Raw genomic sequence first — 21,406 nt, 5'->3', positions numbered from 1 at the left:
TCTGATCGTAACTTCACCAGCGGGAACGCTGGAAAATTGCGCGGAATGTGGTAATGCATGATTACTGCTATTTATTGCAGACTTCCATTGCGGGGGTCATAAAATATTGTCATGAATTCATGATTGCCCTGTCCCGTTAAACCCCACAAACGAACCATGATTGCACTGAGCATCACCTGTTGCGCATGGACCTTTTTTAAATACAAATCCAGTCAACAATGTTCGTACATGTTTTCTTCTGCACATAATCCTATGCAAGAACATTTTACAGCAGACCAGTTTGAGTGGTCCTACTTCAAAGGAAGAAAACTACTCAAGCCAGATGTGCCTACCATCTTTTCTGGTGAGTGAACCACTTGGAATTTCCAAACTTGCATTGCTCTTAACTTTCCGTTCATTGGAATACCAACAGTGTACTCTTGCTCATACAGGCATGCCTTTGCAGGCACTGGAAAACAGCATGGCTGTTGCGCCGTCTACACCAACGTTAGGTAAATACATTCATCTCAATCACTCAATAGCTGTGTCATGCATGAAAATTGTGAGGTGCACATTTTTCATTCTGCCTTTTTCACCTGAAGAGCCGTATCAGTGTGCTGCGCCTGTGACTGCCCAGAACATGCGTTCAGTATCAGCATATGAGATCTTTTAGTGTCCAGTGCACGATATGAATACTGAACATCAGGATTTTCTTTGTATAAAAATTATTCTGTAGGCTTGGAACTAGCTCTTCATTCATTGCAATGTCAACAATGTAATCTTTTTCATGCACACATGCCTTTACAGGCACTGGAAAACAGCATGGCTGATGAGCCGTCCCCACCGAGTTAGGCTAATACATTCAGCTCGGTCCCGCTGTAGCTTTGTCGTGCATGAAAATTGTTAGGTGCACATTTTTCATTCTGCCTTTTTCACTTGAACAGCCGTATTAGTGTGCTGCGCTTGTGACAGCCAAGAACTGCATTCATTATCAGCATATGAGATCCTTAGTGTCCAGTGAACGATATGAATACTGAACATTAGGATTTTCTTTGAATAATACTAATTCTTCAGGCTTGGACCTAACTCTTCATTCATTGCAATGTCGACAATGTACTCTTGTTCATGCAGACACGCCCTTGCAGGCACTAGAAGACAGCATGGCTGTTGAGCTGTCCCCACCGACGTTAGGTTGGGTAGCTGACCCTTATTGTGCCACAGAATCTCCTTCTGTCACTTAAACTATTGCACTTCTCGCACTGTGGTTAGCATGAAGTGTGTCTTCATGCAACATATTTTATCTGTGTGCAGGAACCTCGAAAGAAGACCGGGTGCTAGAGCTGGAGCGACCGCTCAACCTGGACCTCCTCAAACAGCTCTCAGCTGAAGACACTTAACCATGTTGAATGTCATTCCTGGTTTCTCCTTTTCTTTTATAACAGAGCAGCGCTTATGATTTACTCCAGTATTGTACTCAAATGATATTTGTATGGCTGACATTGTGTCTACTTCCGCCTGACGCTGCAGCCACCATTTGGCAGCTTAGTCTGAAACTGAAAATAGATGCTCGATAATATTAATCAGCCACACACAAACTCCAATGTGGTGACTCATGCTTACCTTTCAGAAATAACTTTTGTCTTTGTACACTATGCATTATCCCAAATAAAAAGTCAATGGAAAACTAGTGTCTACACCTCTATGGTGTTATGGACTTTAATGACTACCAGTGTTTCTGCACAGGGCCTGCATGTCCCTCTGAGTGTTCAGCATTACAGTGAAGTGTACAGTGATTGTCAAGTACAATCTCTTTAGCATCTACTTATTCTGCAGTAATGGTGTTATGTAATGTACCGGTTAAAGGAGCACTGTACAGCTGTATACAATAAAGTTCTAAATACCAGCTGTTTGTAAAGTTTTTTCTAATCCCTATCTCCTGCACAGAAGAAGGTTGTCAGTCTATGTCTGCATGCTAACTAGATTTGCCTACTTTGGTTATCTGTTCTACATATTAAAAAGCCCTTAAGGACCTTCTGATAACGATGGTATTTAGGGGGGGGCGGTACAGAAATTGAGATGAATATTAAAATACAAATTGGAATGCTACAATCGTAGCATTTTGCGTTACAGTGAATGCAGCCGTTAGAAAAAAAACATTCCTATAATAAAAACGGAATGATGCTTACAAAAAGCATGCGACTGGATAAGGGCAGTTTGAACGATCGCAGCATGAAAAAGTTTGAGTGGACGAATGCAAGTCATGTATGGTGCTATGGGTAATATATTGCAAGATAATTGACCATATTAAAACCCATTCGCAGCCATTGTTTTATTCGTGCTGCGAATGGGTTTTAATATGGATCATTACCAACGTTCCCAAACATCGGTGTTATTGCAAGATAATGGAGCGCGAGCAAGTCTGCGACCTGTGCTATTGGTTCAATTCGCCTGTCTGTCAATTGCATTGCTTTAGACTGCCTGGCTTTGCATTTCGTGCAGCGGGGTTTCGTTGTCAGCTTCGTCTAATATTACAGACGATTCCTACAGAATCGTGCATTGTAATGATCTTTCTGCCGGGGGATGCAAAACGTTTCTACGCAAAACATCCGTAGTATTGTCATTACTTGTATTTTTACATCATTAATGTCACAACTACGAGCTACTGCAACCGTTTCGCCATCTCTGACAGATCATGCTGTGCCAGCATGTTATGCGAATCACATGTGTTTTCGATGTTATGTTTTCCAGAAAAATGCACGATGCGCTAGGCATCGATACCTGCGCCTTTATACAGCGCAAGGAAAAAGGATGCCTGTAAATAGAGCGCGATGTACATGGCAATAAAAAAAAGCGAACTGCTTTACATCGTCTGCCCCGCCGTGATCACAGCCCCTGTACGCCCAAGGAGTGGCTTTCCCGCAGAGCCTCCCTGTAGACGCTAGGAGCGGCTTTCCCGTAGAGCTTGGAACATAATGGCGGACCTTCGCGCAACTCTGCTCCCTGCGGGAGCATATACAGGAAGACTAATATCGCCAGGTGCTGCCGCAGTCGGCAGCCTCCACGCTATAACCACCCAGCGCCTCCAAGAGTACCGAACAATTGGCAATATGGACCTGTTTTGTGGCGAATAAGAAATGTTACAGGCATGTCATGACGAGCCCACCGCGGGTCACCTGGGGTTCGCTCGAACTCTGGCCCGAATTAAAAAGAGTTATTACTGGCCAAACCTTGCGGCCGCAGTACGACATTACGTGAGGACATGCCAGCGACGGAAAACACCGCCTGTGAAACCGGCCGGTTTACTGCATCCTGTTCAAGTGCCAGATACCCATTCGAACAAGTTGGCATGGATCTGTTGGGTCCTTTTCCAATTTCTGATTCGGGCAACAGGTGGATAATTGTCGCTACAGATTACCTTACACGTTACGCTGAAACGAAGGCTCTCCAGCGCGGTACAGCAATCGAGGCAGCGAAATTTTTCATCGAACGCATCGTCCTGAGGCACGGCGCCCCGACAGTTATAACGGACCGAGGCACTGCTTTCACTGCCAAACTACTGGAATCTGTCATGCAACTAAGCGGCACTACCCATCGCAGGTCAATCGCCTACCATCCACGAACTAATGGCTTGACAGAACGTCTGAACAAAACTCTCGCCGACATGATGTCCATGTACGTGGATGTTGAACACCGGTCTTGGGATAATGTCCTGCCGTACGTCACGTTCGCGTACAACACGGCGCACCAGGAAACAACGCAAATGTCGCCGTTCTCCTTATTGTATGGCCGCGAAGTTTCGACAATGCTCGAAGCCATGTTGCCCCACTACTGCCGTGACCTCGAAGTTGGCGCCGAGGAGTTTACTCAACGCGCAGAAGAAGCACGACAGCTGGCGAGGGCACGCATCCGGAACCAGCAAGGTCGAGACGCCCAGCGTTACGATCACCGCCACCGTGTAGTGACTTTCGAACCGGGCGATAGAGTGTGGCTTCGGACTCCGAATCGACGTCGGGGACTATCCGAGAAACTTCTGAAGCAGTACTTTGGCCCTTACAAAGTGCTCCGCCAGCTGAGCGACGTCACGTACGAAGTGCTTCCGGACGGCTTTTCTTCTACTCGTCGCCAGCAGAAATCCGAGGTTGTCCATGTCGTGCGCATGAAGCCGTACTTTTCGTGAGGAAATTAGCGCACCGCCTACCGCATGTTTCTTGCTTTATTTTTTTTATCTCTGCTTTCGAATTCATCAAGCTGACATTTATTTTTTTTTAGAGAGGGGGGTAATGTAGCGTGTGCAACAGCAGCCGCTAGGCGGCTGCTCATCGAGAGTCTCGTGAGCGGACTCAAAGAAGTGCCTCATGGCGTTCGAGAAGAAGCTGAAGTTAGCTGCCGTCTCTCGGTGCTCCGAACCTGCTCTTCTGCGCCTGCTAGCTCATCCCCCCGTTAAAACCCAACATTCTGGTTACGGGCCTAAACGGCTACGTGAAAATATTTTTATTGGACTCCAGGGCATCATAGCTGTGAAAAAAGCTTATTATATCGGATAAGCGTCCTTGACACGAATAGCAAGAAAATGGCTGTGGCTTAGCTCAGCTATGCCAGGAAATACGTAGCGAGAGGTACGTTTCCCTGGCTGAGCTTGTTGTGGTCATGCATGTTTAGTAATGAGAAACATTGGGTATACACATCGTTTATTCATTTTACATGACAGAGACGAAGACTTCCCGATTGTCTGTGAAGTATCATGCCACCTAAGTTCTCCGTAGGCCCCCACTACGGCTCCCCTTTCTCTCTCTCCACTTTCTCTCCTACCTTTCTCCCATTCTTTACAGCGCGGGCCCCGCCAGGGTGGTGCAGTGGTAAGACGCCCGACTACTGTGCCGGAGTATCCGGGTTCGAACCCGACCTCGGCGGCTGCGTTTTGATGGAGGCGAAACGAAGAGGCGTCGTGTGCTGTGCGATGTCAGGGCACGTTAAAGATCCCCAGGTGGTCGAAATTACTCCGTAGCCCTCCACTACGGCTCCTCTTTCTCTCTTTCCACTTTCACTCCCATCTTCCTCCCTTCCCTTGCGGCGCGGTTGCGGTGTCCACAGAAAAACAAGTGAGACAGTTACCGCGCCTTTTCCTTCCTATAAATAAATCAGTTTTAAATCTTTACAGCGCGGGTTTAGGTGTCCACAGAGCAAGTTTGAGATACTGCACCTTGCCTTTCTTGTGAAGCAATCTATTATAATTATTATTATTATTATTATTATTATTATTATTATTATTATTATTATTATTATTATTATTATTATTATTATTATTATTATTATTATTATTATTATACACTCATCGAATCGCCGTTCTCTCGCGTGCGCCTCGTCGTAGAGCTCTGGTTTCGACCCGGTTCGCCGAACTAGACGACGAAGCACCTTCTCAGTGCATACGTGACACTCGCCTAGCCTTGTCGTCCATGCGACGTTTCTCGAGGCGTATACGGCTCGTTCTTTCTCCGTCTCCTCAGCTCGTTGCCTCCTCTTGGTTTCATTCCGACGATGAAGCCTAGTTTCTGTTGGTCTTTCCAACTCACTATTCATATCTACCGATGGCTTCAGCGAGCTGCCTTCTATATATATACAGTTTCACCAACCTCCATCCTTTTACGATGCATGCGCACAGCAGGTGCAACTTTGTTTCGATGGCGCGAAGCGGCACTGGCTCCTCCTGTGCCGTCACGCCAGATGGAGTGGCAAGCGGCGGCCGCCAGCTGGGGCGGTTGCTAGTTAACAGCTCAAGGTCTTGGTCCGGTAAGCGCACTATGTTCACTATAAATAAACCACAAACAGAAGCATATAAGAGAGAAGCAGCACTATAAAACCAGTTTTCTCGCTTGCGTTACTAATAATATCACTTGAAACAGCGTATTGGCAAATAGTCGTGAATGCATGGGGGAAAGAGATGTCCTTTGAGAGCGGCTACTGATATAGGGTTCCGTTCTCACCATCGGCACGTTGTTTTTCCTTCTACTTTGTGTTTAATTATCTCTCCCCTAAACAGATTACATTACTAATTTATGTGATTGCCGAAGTAAAAGCTAAAAAAATCATAAATTAAAATTCCCAATGCTTTCCTTGGCCTCGCCGACTGTTGGCTTCTTTCCTTCATGTATTGTAACGAGCACCCTCATTTCCTCTTCATTTATCTGATTGTACCTTTCTTTTCCGAGATACCAAGCAATTCCTCATTACAGCTCAGACAAGGTTACGTACATGCAAAACCCGACTACACAGCCGTACAATGGTAGCGCCCCAAACCATCTCGACAGGTAGCCACAACATCAAATATAGTTGAGGAACTTTTTTCAATAGCCCGCTTGGTATTCCTACGAATTTGCAACACTCTGCAACCACTAGAGTGCGACAGCCGGTGCTAAGCTAGTCGCTGTGCATTGTCTGAGACCGTTGCTTTGCAGCGGTGAAACTGTTCAATATGTCAATATTGTTGGAACGGCAATTTTTGCAGTGAACTCTGTGTACTGCTTGCAAGTTGGTCCCCCAAACTACTGATCTGAATTTCTGATATCAAAGTACAACGATGTTTTAGTCCCAGCTCATGGACGGCTGCGTGGTTCACCCCTCCACCATCAGCGATTATGCAGCACTATGGTTTGTAAATTGCGGCTAGTGCCATTCGCTGTCAAGCAAATGGTATTTAAACGGCTAGTTTATCAAAGCTTCTTTTTACAGCTGCCATCTGCAATGGGCCACATACGTTTGCCCCATATCAAGAAGATTTCGAGCGAAGCTTATGCTAATGAACAAACACCACCGTCCTATTGAAGGACGCACTTGTTTTCAGTATGAAAGGTCGATGAACGTCCAATTAATGTGTGCGAAAACGTAACGTTGGCCATGTGAATTAAAAGTATTTATGAACGTCTTCGCAAAACAGTTAGAGGGCATAAATACATCGTAGGGCCACACAAAACATGTGCAGTTATAAAAGGCGAAGCATACCTACAAATCGTCGCGTCAGTTCAGTTCAGGCGTTCAGTCGTGTCCGACTCTTCGTGACCCTATGGACCATGTCACGCAACGCTTTCCGGTCTCTCACTATCTTCTTAACATCACATAGCTTCATCTGCAATGCCTCGAGAATGCCATCTAACCATCGCGTTCGCTGCCTACTCCTTCTCCGGCGACCCTCAACCTTTCCCAACATCAAATCTTTCTCCAGCGACTCCTCTCTTCTCATCAGATGACCAAAGTAGCTGAGCTTTAACTTTAGAATTTGACCCTCCAATGAGCAGTCAGGGTTTATGGTCGACAATATCGACTGATTTGATCTTCTGGCAGTCCAAGGAACTCTTAAGAGTCTTCGCCAGCACCACAATTCAAACGCGTCAATTCTTCGGCGGTCAGCCTTTTTCACAGTCCAACTCTCGCATCCATACATCACAACTGGAAAGACCATAGCACGGGTTATACGGATCTTGGTTGGCAGACTAATGTCTCTGCTCTTTACTAGGCGGTCAAGGCTAACCATTGCTCTCTTTCCCAGAAGCAGGCGTCTCCTAATTTCATGGCTGCAGTCTCCTTCCGAGGTAATCTTGGCGCCCAAGAACAGAAAATCTGTCACAGCTTCCACTTCTTGTCCATTGATGCTCCAGGACTTGATAGGGCAAGACGCCATGATCTTCGTCTTTTTAATGTTCAGTTTAAGCCCAAACTTCTCACTCTCTTCTTGTACGCGCATCAGAAGTCTCTTGAGATCCAATTCACTTTCTGCCATTAAAGTGGTATCATCCGCATATCTAAGGTTGTTGATGCGTTTTCCAGCGATCTTCACTCCAGCTGAAGACTCGTCCAGACCGGCCTTCCTCATGATGCACTCTGCATATAGGTTAAATAGGCAGGGCGACAGTATGCAGCCTTGCTTCACCCCTTTCTCAATCGGAAACCAATCAGTAAGACCATGCCCAGTTCTGACTGTGGCCTCTTGCCCTTCATAAAGGTTCCTGAGGAGACAGATGAGGTGAATTGGAACTCCCATCTCTTGGAGAGCTTGCCACAATCTGCTGTGATCTACGCAGTCAAACGCTTTCGCATAATCAATAAAGCAGAAGTAAATGGGTTTCTGGAACTCTCTTGCTTTTTCCATGATCCAGCGAAGGTTGGCAATTTGGTCTCTAGTTCCTCTGCCCTTGCGAAACCCAGCTTGCACGTCCGGAAGCTCCCGATCCACATACTGCTGCAGCCTACCTTGCAGGATTTTTAACATCACCTTGCTAGCATGCGAAATAAGCGCGATCGTGCGGTAGTTGGAACAATCTTTGGCACTGCCTTTCTTTGGAATGGGGATGTAAACTGACCTCCTCCAATCCTGTGGCCACTGCAGGGTTGTCCAAATCTTTTGACATAATGTATGCAATGTGTTAACAGCGTCGTGGTTGAGGTTTTGAAGCAACTCAGCTGGAATACCATCAATTCCGCTAGCTTTGTTCTTAGCAAGGCTGGCTAAGGCCCATTCAACTTCACTCTTCAGGATGCGCGGCTCGAGATCAGTAATCACAACCGTCCTATGTTGGGTTTGCACATCCGGGTCCTTCTTGTACAGTTCTTCTGTGTATTCCTGCCACCTCTTCTTTATCTCTGAGGCTTCAGTGAGGAACTTGCCTCGTTTGTCCTTTATCACGCCCAGCTTAGCACAGAAGCTTCCTTTGATATCTTTGATTGTCTTATACAGAGCTCTTGTGTTCCTTAATTGGCTGTTGTCCTCAATTGCTTGACACTGTATGTTCAAGAAGGCATTCTTATCTCTCCTTGGTATTTTCTGAAAATCCGCATTGAGAACCTTGTATCTTTCTCTTTCCCCCATACCTTTTGCCATCCTCCTTTCCTCAGCTATTTGCAAAGCCTCTTCAGATAACCAGTTTGCTTTCTTGCATTTCTTTTGCTTTGGAACTACCTTAGTAGCAACTTCTTGTATTATATCACGAACATCAGTCCACATCTCTTCGGGCTCTTTGTCTTCTAGATCTAATTCTTGAAATCGATTGCTCACTTCCACAGCATATTCTAATGGAATCTGATCCAGATCATACCTGAAAGGCCTTCTAGTCTTCTGCGTTTTCCTCAATCGAAGCTTAACTTTGGCAACAAGAAGCTGATGATCGGTGCCACAATCAGCCCCAGGCCTTGTTTTTACTGCTTGTATAACGCTTCTCCATCTCTGCCGGCAAATAATATAATCGATCTGATTCCTGTACAGACCGTCCGGTGAAATCCATGTGTACAGGCGCCTCTTGTGCTGTTGAAAATGAGTATTCGCTATGGTCAGGTTGTTTTCTTGACAGAACTCTACTAGCCTCTGCCCAGCTTCATTTGGCTCACCAAGACCGAACTTGCCTGTAATTCCGGATATTTGTTCACTCCCGACCTAAGCATTCCAGTCTCCTATGAGAAAAACGACGTCTGATGATGGGGTGCGGTCTAAAAGGCATTGTAGGTCCGCATAAAATCTCTCAACGTCAGCTTCTTCAGCAGCAGTGGTTGGTGCATAGACTTGGATAACTGTTATGTTGAAAGGGTGACCTTGGATCCGAAGTGAAATCATTCGGTCGTTTTTGGGGTGGTACCTTAGCACTGCTTTGCCCATTCTTCTGTTTACTATGAGAGCGACCCCATTCCTTCTCTTGGATTCGTGCCCACAATAAAAGACATAATGGTCGCCGGAGTTAAATTCTCCCATTCCGGTCCACTTGAGCTCGCTGATACCCAAGATATCAATGTTCAATCTGTCCATTTCTCGCTTGACGATATCCAGTTTACCTTGCGTCATAGATCTTACATTCCATGTTGCTATGTGATATATCTCCTTGCAACATCGGACTTTCCGGTCGCTTCCCGACACATCCACAACTGAGCGTCCTTTTGGCTTTAGCCCGGCCGCTTCATTCGTCCTGGAGCTACTAGGAATCGCCCTTTGTTCATCCCCAGTAACATGTGGGACGCCTTCCAACCTGGGGGGCTCATTTTCCGGCGCCATATCGATAATGGTATTGTGACTGGCCATAGGGTTTTCTTGGCAGGAAATACTGGAGTGGGTTGCCATTACCTTCTCCAGTGAATCATATTTTGTCAGAACTCTCTGCCGTGACCTGTCTATCTTGGGTGGCCCTACACAGCAGAGCTCACGACTTCATCGAGTTTCGCAATCCCCTCCGCCACGACAAGGCAGTGATCGTCGCGTAGCCAGGATTATTTTCGAATGCTGTGACGCGTTTCAAGATAGTGTTGCAATGCAGAAATTTGACCTGAATAAGGTTTTATAGTGGGGTAGATGCGAAATATTATTTTAATACTAGATCTCAGGAAAGCTAGGCGCAGTGCTACTGAGGCGAGTTCAAATGGCTTATGCAATTTGTTTCACTAGCATCATCGTAATTATGCCGGAGACAGAAGAAATTTATTTCAGATAATGTATTAGAAAATGATGGCCGCTTTTCCTATTTCATTTGCTATTTATACAGAGCCTTTTTGTTCATTGGTGATTTAATTTATGTATGGTTATGTAAACTGGCGTAAAGATAGTTTCCTTGGCTGACTACATCGCCGTCTCCTTGTCATGATAAAGAATGCGTTTCAGAAGGAAGCCTCCCTTTTCTCAAATATTTAATGGTTTGTCCAACGTGCTGGGTATCTCGGAGTACAGTTTGAAAACAACAAGGATAAGAAAGATCACTGGATTGACGAATGTGAAAGTGTGCAGTCGAAAAGATGAAGTGGGATGGCCTTGATTTTGTGACCTTTACAATGTTAACTCTGCGCTATTTGCTTATTGTTAAGAATTCTCTTATATTGATTTTCCATGCCAAGGGTTAGTTAGCATGAAGAAATGCCACACTTTTTTTTAGTGTTTTGTTGTGGAGTTCTGCGCGGGCGAGAACAAGTCCTACAAATTTGTTGAAGGACGTTTTTGGTTTGGCTCATTTGCTTCTTCTGCAACTTGTGCCCAGGTTCATGTTCTTAACTAATCAAAACTATCTTTCTCTGCATACGCTTTTCCATGTTCGACATTCTCATGACTGCTCTGAATTCTTGGTGCCATTTTGAAGCAACAAGCTCCACTCAAAAGGTCGGAGCCGAGCTTCGCGTATGCCGTATGCGGTGACGTCACAGCCAAGGCCAGTTGCGCGGGCCCCTTGCTAAGCTCTGCCTGCGTTACATAGTAGCGCTTAAGAGGTCTGCGACCCCTTCTCGCCAAACAAAAAGCTCTTATCCAGCCGGGGATCGAATCTCGATTCCCTGGATCCCCAGCCGAGCGCATTACCGCTGTACCAAGCCTCTTTTTTTTTTGACATGGTATTTATTATACGTGGTTATGTACAGAAAGGGTCATGTACACAAATTATTTACAATGCGCTCAGACGTTGCTGAGACGCACCCCAGAAAACACAACTAAAAGGCAGGGAAAGATAAGCACCGTGTCACCAGCGGAAACCAATCAGGTTGAAAGACATTTTCATCATAAGTGTCCTTCAGTTGCAGCATCGTTCTGCTAAAATGGAGTCTAGGTGGAACAACAGGTTCAGCGTTGCGATCCGACATGCGTCTCTTCCACAAGCTATGAAGTTCAATAAGGAAAAACATGCCATATGGTTCGTAATCGGATTGTGTAACAGCAAGATACCGCACACTGTACGAATTTAGAACAAAGTCTTTCTTTAGAGTTCTTTGCAGCACATCCCAAAAAAGAATTGCTTCTTTGCAATTAATGAAACAGTGCTCAATTGTTTCAGGCACATCACACAGATGGCAGTTTACAGAAGATACAAAAATATTTTTGCAATGGAGCCATGTGTTAACAGCTGGAGCTTCGGTGTGTAATTTAAAGAAAAATGTTTTCGTGCAAGGAGCAATAAGCATTTTGCGCACCCTCTTTAACACATAATGCCCCTAAAACCAAAGTATAAAGAACGATACAGTGGTGGCGGAAAAAGCATTGCTACCAAAGTCTTGTATAGTATCTTGCGCGAAACAGAATATAAGTACTCATTCGAGAATCGTACTGTCAAAAACCTCACCGAAGCATAAACTTCATGCATAAAGCCTAGTGCAGGTGCAGCGGTGGCGTAGCGCTAGAACATCCGCCTCGCATGCAAGAGGACCGGAGTTCAAATCTCGGTGCCGCGCAATTCTCCACCGGATGAAAAAAAAAAATCCGCGTGTTGATGGAATTGCATAAACAGGTTTGGGGTGCGACCTGATGCCGGTGAACACCTCCGGCAACGCACTCCTTCACCAGAACAGGAGTTGGCCACCTTGGTGCAGTAATTGGCCGCAACCTCCTATGATAAGCTCCATAAAATCCCGGCCCTCAGTCACCAGCGGCTGCGGAACAACTGACCACGGCGGCGGTCAGACCTGTGACGCAGCAGGGGGTGCTAAGAAAGTCTGGCTCCGCTGGACAGGCCGCCATTGGAAACTGACCCTGGCAACGTTTAATGCTAGAACCCTAGCTAGTGAAGCTAGCTTAGCAGTGCTGTTAGAGGAACTAGAGGGCATGAAATGGGATGTCATAGGGCTTAGTGAGGTTAGGAGGCCGAATGAGGCATATACTGTACTGAAAGATGGGCATGTACTGTGTTATCGAGGCTTACCAGAGAGGCGACAACTAGGAGTAGGTTTCCTTGTCAATAAGTATATAGCGGGTAATATAGATGAGTTTTATAGTATTAATGAGAGGGTTGCAGGCATCGTAATTCGGCTTAATAAGCGGTATAAACTGAAGGTTGTACAGGCCTATGCACCTACATGTAGTTATGATGACCAGACAGTTGAAAGCTTCTACGAAGATGTAGAATCGGCAATGCGAAAAGTAAAGACGCAGTATACTGTACTAATGGGCGATTTCAATGCCAAGGTAGGGAAAAAACAGGCAGGAGACAAGGTAGTAGGTGACTATGGCATTGGTTCTAGGAATAGCAGGGGGGAGTTACTAGTTGAGTTTGCAGAGCGCAATAACTTACGAATCATGAATACCTTCTTCAGCAAACGGAAGAACCGGAAATGGACATGGAAAAGTCCTAACGGAGAGACTAAAAATGAAATCGACTTCATAATGTGTTCAACCCCCGCCATTATGCAAGATGTAGAGGTAATCGGGAAAGTGCGATGCAGTGACCACAGGATGGTGAGGTCCCGAATTAGCCTAAATCTGAAGAAGGAACGCAACAGGTTAGTAAGAAAGAAACCCATCAACGAATTAGCGGTGAGGGGGAGGGCAGAAGAGTTCAGGATCTCGCTACAGAATAGGTTTTCAGCTCTAACTGAGGATGGCGACATTACCCTAGATGCAAGGAACAATAATTTCAGAGATATCATTACTGAGTGCGCGGTAGAAGTAGGCGGTAGGATAGTTAGAGAGGATACCGGTAAGCTGTCTAAGGAGACGAAAAATTTGATTAAGAAACGCCAGAGTATGAAAGCTTCCAATCCAACAGACCAGATCGAATTGGCCGAGATATCAAAGCTAATCAATAAGCGCAAGGTGGCCGATATTAGGAAGTATAACATGGAGAAAATTGAGCATGCTGTAAAGAACGGGGAAGCCTTAAAGCGGTAAAGAAGAAATTGGGCATAGGTAAACACCAGATGTATGCGATAAGGGACAAGGCGGGCAACGTCATCACTAATATGGAAAAGATAGTCAAAGTAGCCGAGGAGTTCTATACAGATCTCTACAGTAGCCAAAGTAGTCAGGACCGTAATGAGATTGGCGGTAGGGAAAAACAGTCAGACGTTCCGCCAGTGACGAAGGACGAGGTCAAGAAAGCACTAGAAACTATGAAAAGGGGGAAATCAGCTGGAGAGGATCAGATAACTAGAGATTTGCTGAAGGACGGGGGGGGGGGGGATATCGTGCTAGAAAACCTGGCCACCCTGTATACGCAGTGCCTGGTGTCATCGACGGTACTGGAACCATGGAAGAATGCAAACATTATCCTCATTCACAAGAAAGGAGACTCTAAGGACCTTAAAAATTACAGACCAATCAGCTTACTGTCTGTTACGTATAAGGTATTTACTAAGGTAATCGCTAATAGAATCAGGAGAACCTTATACGCAGTCAAGCAAAGGATCAAGCGGGGTTTCGGAAACGGTACTCTACTATCGATCATATCCACACCATCAATCAGGTGATAGAAAATGCTCGGAATATAACCAGCCCTTATACATAGCATTCATTGATTACGAAAAAGCATTTGACTCAGTTGAAACCTCGGCGGTGATGCAGGCATTGCGAAATCAGAGGGTAGACGAGCCATACGTGAAAGTGCTGGAAGATATATATAGCGGCTGCACAGCAACCATAGTTCTGCATAAAGAAAGTAACAAAATTCCCATAAAGAGAGGTGTTAGGCAAGGAGACACAATCTCCCCAGTACTATTCACAGCTTGTTTAGAGGAAGTATTCAGAGACTTGGAATGGGAGCAGTTAGGGATAAGGGTAGATGGAGAATACCTCAGTAATCTGCGATTTGCTGATGACATTGCCTTGCTAAGCAACTGGGGGGATGAACTGCAAATAATCATTGATGACCTAGACAGGAAAAGTAGAAAGGTAGGCTTGAAAATCAATATGCAGAAGACTAAGGTAATGTTCAACAGCCTCGGGAAGGAACAGCAGTTTACATTAGGTAGCGAAATACTGGAAGTAGTAGGCGAATATGTCTACTTAGGACAGGTAGTAACCGCAGACCCGGACCACGAAAAGGAAATAACAAGAACAATACGATAGGGATGGAGCACATTTGGCAAGCACTCGCAGATTATGACTAGCAGCTTACCGGTATCGCTCAAGAGGAAAGTACACAACAGTTGCATATTGCCTGTACTCACCTATGGGGCTGAAACGTGGAGGCTAACCAAGAGAGTTCTACTTAAGTTGAGGACAACCCAGAGGGCTATGGAACGAAAAATGGTAGGGGTAACGTTAAGAGGTAGAAAGCGTGCAGAGTGGGTTAGAGAAATAACTCAAGTTACCGACATTCTAGTAGAAATTAAGAAGAAGAAATAGACATGGGCAGGACATGTAGTGCGAAGAGAGGATAACCGATGGTCGCTGAGGGTAACAAACTGGATTCCAAGGGAAAGAAAGCGTAGCAGGGGGCGGCAGAAAGTAAGGTGGGAGGATGAGATTAAGAAGTTCGCTGGGGTCAAGTGGATGCAGCTAGCACAGAACCAGGTTAAGTGGAGAAATATGGGAGAGGCCTTCGCCCTGCAGTGGGTATAATCAGGCTGATGATGATGATGATGATGATAAATCCTAGTAACTGCGGGCGGTCAGTAAAATCTGAAGAAACCACTAAGTTGGGAAGCATTTTCATGAAATTAGCTTGTAGGAATACTCTAATAATTGGATGTGAACAATCACGAAAAAAGAAGAAACGGGCAACTAACTGCCTTACAGATGCACTAAGCCGAGCCCCCTGCACAAACAGGTCTGAATAGGTTATCACGTCGAATCGGTGCAAAATTGGATGACCAAATAAACATCGCAAATATTCGGTGAAAACGCTGGATGTAATGCCTAGCACAGTGGAGGATCTGTAGCACGTAATAAAGTTTAGTCGCCAAAAACATACTGCAGCCTTGCGCCCGATCGAATATTGAAAGACGATAGGGGAGAAATGTATTAGCATAATGCTGGACGACTGGAACGCGCTCTTTCCAGTAATTTGCACTTGACTTAATTGCATGCAGTGGAATGCCTAGATATTTAGGGGGCACGCATGACAATTCAACTTCTGCATATAGGGGTGGTGGTGAGCCCCACGAACCAAACCAAAGGCCGGAACACTTGGAGTGATTCATCTGAGCACCAGAAACAATGCCAAATTGTTCTATGCTGGAGATAACTTTTTCTATGCTTGGTTCGTCAGTGCAGAAAAACGCAAGATCATCCGCATATGCAAGCACTCTAACCTCATTTCCAAGGCGAGGGAAGCCACGGATACTACTGTTATGTAAAACACTCTGACAAACTGGCTCCAATTAAAGAGCAAAAAGCAGTGGAGACATTTGACAGCCTTGCTCCACAGAAGAGTTGATTGGTACGGGTCTTGATAGATGGCCATTTACAATTAGGCGAGTCGAACAATTTCTATAGCAAAGTTGCACCCCCTTCAGTACTACAGAACCAACGGTCGCTCGTTCCAGAAGAGAAAACAGGAAAGAATGACGAACTCGATCAAATGCGTTTGCGAGGTCGACCTGAAGTAAAGCAACCTGATCATGAGAGCAGGAGCACGATTCGAGGATTGTGCCCGCAATATGTATATTACTTTGTATGGCACGGCCCCTCAAGCCGGACATCTGGTGAGGGCCAATGAGAACCGACATTGCAAACTGTAGGCGATTTGAAAAACGTTTGGCGAAAATCTTGTAATTCACATTTGCCAGTGTGATTGGTTTATAGCCTTCCAAAGAGAGTAATTTTTTTTTCATCAGTGCTCTTTGAAATTAGGACTGTGTGGCATTTTGTAAAAGTCTCAGGAAGGGCTTCTAGGTCAAAACTCATCACGAAGACATCTAGCAGGATAGGAGCAAGAACAGTTTTAAAAGCTTTGTAAAATTCAGATGAAATGCCATCAGGACCAGGCGTTTTTGAGAGAGGTAATTGATCAATTGCCACTTCTACCTCTTGCTACGTGAAAGAGCTACTGATTAGAGAATAATCATCTTCTGATAAAGGGGTCACCAGGGATGTGAAACGCGAGATAATGTCAGAATTTCTCACAGGAGGAGTGGCACTAAACAACATCGAGTAATCATCCACGAATGCGGACGTAACCTCAACTTACTCGTAACCAATGTGCCATTACGCATTACCCCGGAATCAGCTTTGCACTCGCATGATGACGCTCATCAAGCAAAACTTGCTGTGTCGGCCGTTCGCAGTGCAAAGCACGCTTGACACGAGATCGAATTAAGGCACCCCTGTATCGTTCCGCATCATGCCTTTGTAACTCACTTTTGACACTAGCAATTTCGTCCATATATGATCCAGGGGATTCACATTCTAGCTCATGCAGGTTACATAAGTTTTTGTAAAGTGCCTGCTTCTGATGTTTCCTGTAGAAAGATTTAATTGAGCCAAGTTTAATTGCTATCGCACGTACTTCTTGCTTGAGCATTTCCCAAGCGGCGAACAATGAAAGATTTCTAGAAAAACATGATTGGAGCTGTGAGCGCACACGAATGATAAATTTTTGGTAATTTACCAGCGATGCGTTTACCTTTCAACGTTACCACTGCGGCCTAAACTTTGAATGGTCATTGCCATCGAGCCGGGCTACTACCATGCTATGATCAGAAAACGAAACCGGTATAGTTTCGCAAACAAGCCACCGGGAAACAATTGTACAAGATGCAGAGATCCGGTCTAAACGAGCGTGAGAATGCCCCTGAATGTGGGTGAACGATCTAGAAGCACGGCAGGACGCCCCTGTATAAACCAGTCCCGCATCTTCTGTAACACAGAACAAAAGTTCCCACTCCTGTCACTGCGTGCGTCTGGACTAGAACGATCTATGGGGTTGCAAACACAGTTGAAGTCGCCCATTATCACAAGTTGTAGGTCACAGTCAAGTAAGCTGAGTATGTTTTCAAAAACACTTATGCGCTGTGTCATAATATTGAAAGCATAAACGTTAATTATCCGCCATGGCTTCCTAAAGAGTAGAAGGTCGCAACATATCAACCGGCCCTCGGCGTCGATATTATAATTTAGGCCAGAACAAGGCAGCGTCTTTCGCAGAAACAGAGCACAACCTGCCGACAAGCCCACAGCCTGGGCAACAATGACAATAAAATCGGTCAAAAAGGGCTGTAGCGCCCTCTCGGTTTCCTCCTTTCTCTCTATCTTTGTCTCTTGGACTGCCACAATATCTAGACGCCTGCTGTGCAAAAGTCGGCGAAGTTGCATCTGTCTCTGGCGAGAGCTAAGACTTCGTACATTGAGAGTTGCAAGCACTATCTCTTCAGAGACCGCCATGGTGACAGCACATAGTTTTGCCTACAATTCTATTTGCCTGTCGGAAGACGGCGACGCCGCCTACGAACCACCGCCAGGCCTCCTACACCGCGAACGCCGGCACTTCCCTTTGTGCTTCGACGCTCGACGGCGACGACGATGCTTGTTGCCAGCTTGATCGTCCTCTTCGCTGGACGAGGTGGCACATGATGCACGGCGTTTCAAGACTGGCTCGTCGGCAGCCGCGAGCCCATCAGCCGCAGGAACTGGGTCCTGGTCTGGACGTTGTTGCACAGCAACGGCTACAGGGGTCACAATATCCGCGGTGGCACTCGCTGGTTGTTCGGGTACGAGTGGTGGATCGTCCGCGGTTGGCTCCTTGTCGGAAGCTTGACACATCTCTGTCCAAGGCCTGAGATGCTGAGTTGTTCCCATTATCCTCAGATGCATGAGGAGTATTTTGTTCGTCAGTAGCCTGTGGAGTGGCACTTGAGGACTTGAGGCCTTGAGGCACTTGAGGCCACAACGCCGACAGGAAGGTCGCCAGACGCATCAATTATCTCAGACGCGTCCATGATGCGCTCCCGTAATGCATCGTGAGGAGGCCGGACTGTGTGCCGAAGCTTGTCCGCGTATGTAACCACACACTTCTCCGCTGTGTGGCCGAAACGCCGGCAATCTTCACAACGCGGCGTACGGAAGTGCCAACGAATGTGTCCTACACGGTTGCAGCAGAGGCAGAGAGGTGGTCGGCCAGGTATCAAAACGAGGCTCTACACTCCACACACAGTTAGCTGATGTGCAACGTCACCAACGCTAACCCCTTCGGCAAGAGTCAAAGTCACATCTCGGCTGCACGTCTTCATCTGTTCCAAATCAGCAACTTTCCGGTTTCCCCTCGAAATCGAGGTGACTTTTCCACAAGATTTAGAGCTTCACGAATAAAGAAGTCATCCAAGCGTTCAGGCAGCCAGAGAAGTTTCGTCTTTATCTCCTTCGGTTCCGGATCCACAACAACACAGTGACGGTTCTTAACCAATAAATCTCCACATGAGACTAGTTTTGCTTTAGAATGCGCCGATTTACATACAACCATCCAGACATGCGACATTTGAAATTGTCCAATGGACCTTATTTCTTCCAAATCCACCACGCTCCGAAGGGCGTCTCTGAAGTCTTGGGCACGGTAGGGGCGACCGGCGAGGTCAGCATGCAGAAAAACAGAGTCGACGACAAGCTTACCATTTGGAAAACGGGGAAGGACAACACGGTAATCATTACGGCTGGCATTAACCTGAGCAGTACCTCGGCCAGAGGCCGATTTAACCTTTGCAGCGGAGAGCATCGTGAAACGCTACCTCACGGCACGGCGTCCTCTTCGTTCTACACCGTCGTGCGCCCTGTACCAAGCCTCGGGTCCGCTCGGGTCCGCTCGGGTCCATAATTCCTCTTGTCTACCGTTAGGAGGATAGCGGAATTCCGCGAGTGACAGATACGTGATTGGCGCGAAATTTGAAACTACCAAAGACTGAAATAAATAGTTAGGTCACTCAATTCGGGTGACGTCAAGGCTATGACGTCACCCCTCTGCTGTCAGCTATGAGGACCAAGCAGAAACGAGTGCATTCCAGTGCCGCTGGGTGGCGCTTGTGCACTTCCGCGAGTGCACTTCCGCACTTCTTTGATAACTCAAGAGGCAGTGCCCTACTTTTTGAAGCTAGATCAGGGTGCCTTAGAACACGCATCTACAAAAAGAAATTTAACAGTGGAGATGACGCATGTGCTGTATGTGGAAACTCCAGTGAAACAATTGACTATATTATACTGGAATGTAATGGTATCTATCCGGAAGTTGGTGCAGGCGCAATCACTGTTCCTGAAGCTCTGGGCTTTAGAGATAACAGTGGCCGGGTGAATAAACCGGCGGTGGAAACTAGCAAAAAACGACTGGAAGATTGGTGGCTTAAAAGCAGAGAAGTGACATAATGTTAGTAATGTAGGAACAAAAATTTAATAAATAGAATGATGGTTTAGTTAACCATTCTAAATCAATAATTAAGATATACAGATAAAAATGAGCATGATAGCTACTGCTACCACCGCGTTTCAAAGGGGGCGCTCCTATATTCCATCCATCCATCCATCCATCCATCCACCGAGTGACAGATTCTGCTCCTCTCCTTCCCTGTAAACGAATCATACAACACCGGTGAACTTAGATGCGCTCGATATGAAAGCCAATAAGAATTTAGCTGCTGGCGAACAGCGCAAAAGACTGGAGAAATTAACTTCTGATCCCGAGGTAGTCACTGCTTTTCTCTAAGTATATCTTGGCATAGCAGAGCTAAGACATATTTCATTTTATTGTTCACTATTGTTAAGTAAATATTCTTCACTGTTTTTACACGCAAACTATACTAAGAAACCTAACAGAAGTTTGATCCTATGATTATAAAATATGGGCAGGCCCGAACCTCCCTTAAGTATTTGTTTCAAAATTTCATTTTGAAATTCTGTATTCAATACGAATGGTGCCGGGAAGAGCCAGAGATAGTCCAATGGATGTTCGTAAATGGGCATATTATTGCTACATATGTTCTGCCTGTACAGCATAATTGACGCAGTTGCCAAATTAAAAAATAATATAATTTGTTTTAAGGTTATATATATGATAGAGCTGTTATATGAAACCTCTAAAAGAGGCAATTACAAGGGAGGGTAATTTAAATCAAACAAATAAAATAGCAAACTAAACGTTAGATTGGAGGTGTTTCGAAGTACTAAGCCAAGGTACGATCCGTTCAGGACTTACTGCGCTTTTCCATCGGTAGCCACGATTGTGCTCAACTTGTTTTTACTCCATAAAACCTTAATATAGTTTGTATTTGCCCATGCGTACTCAAACGCGACCCGTGTGGGGAACGTGTAGAAAGGCCCGGGTTTCAGCCCCGCTGCCCATACGAGACCTGTTTGATGTTTCAGTGAGCAGCCTCATTTGTGCTAGCCCAAGTTTTCTCTACACAAAACTCACATTAGCTTTTCATGTGCCTTATTGTTCCCCACGAGGGACCCTTGTGGGCGTATTGTGCAAATATGAGCTCAGTTTACCCTTGCCACTCCTATATGATGCCCAATTTGAAAAACAGGAAAATGAAAATGTGGGGTTACCGCTTGATCCATGTATATTATAACTATTGCTAGGTTGAACTTGTCCACACAGGCCTCAGGAGAGCCTCGTATTGTGTGCTTCTTCACGCATGTTTACCTGAAATAGTTTGGTCTTCAGTGTGATCAGAGAGACAATACTCAAGAAGAGGTTTACAATTTATTGATTATGCTATTCAATGTCTCGATTTGCTGTAAATGGGTGGAATAATTTAGTCTCCCCTCCGTTATTTGTTTAGTATT

This window comes from Amblyomma maculatum, chromosome 5, assembly GCF_055883805.1.
Source record: "Amblyomma maculatum isolate TAMU_Amacu chromosome 5, ASM5588380v1, whole genome shotgun sequence".
Taxonomy (NCBI): Eukaryota; Metazoa; Arthropoda; class Arachnida; order Ixodida; family Ixodidae; genus Amblyomma; species Amblyomma maculatum.
The sequence above is the reverse complement of the archived record's forward strand: the minus strand, read 5'-3'. Positions refer to the sequence as shown.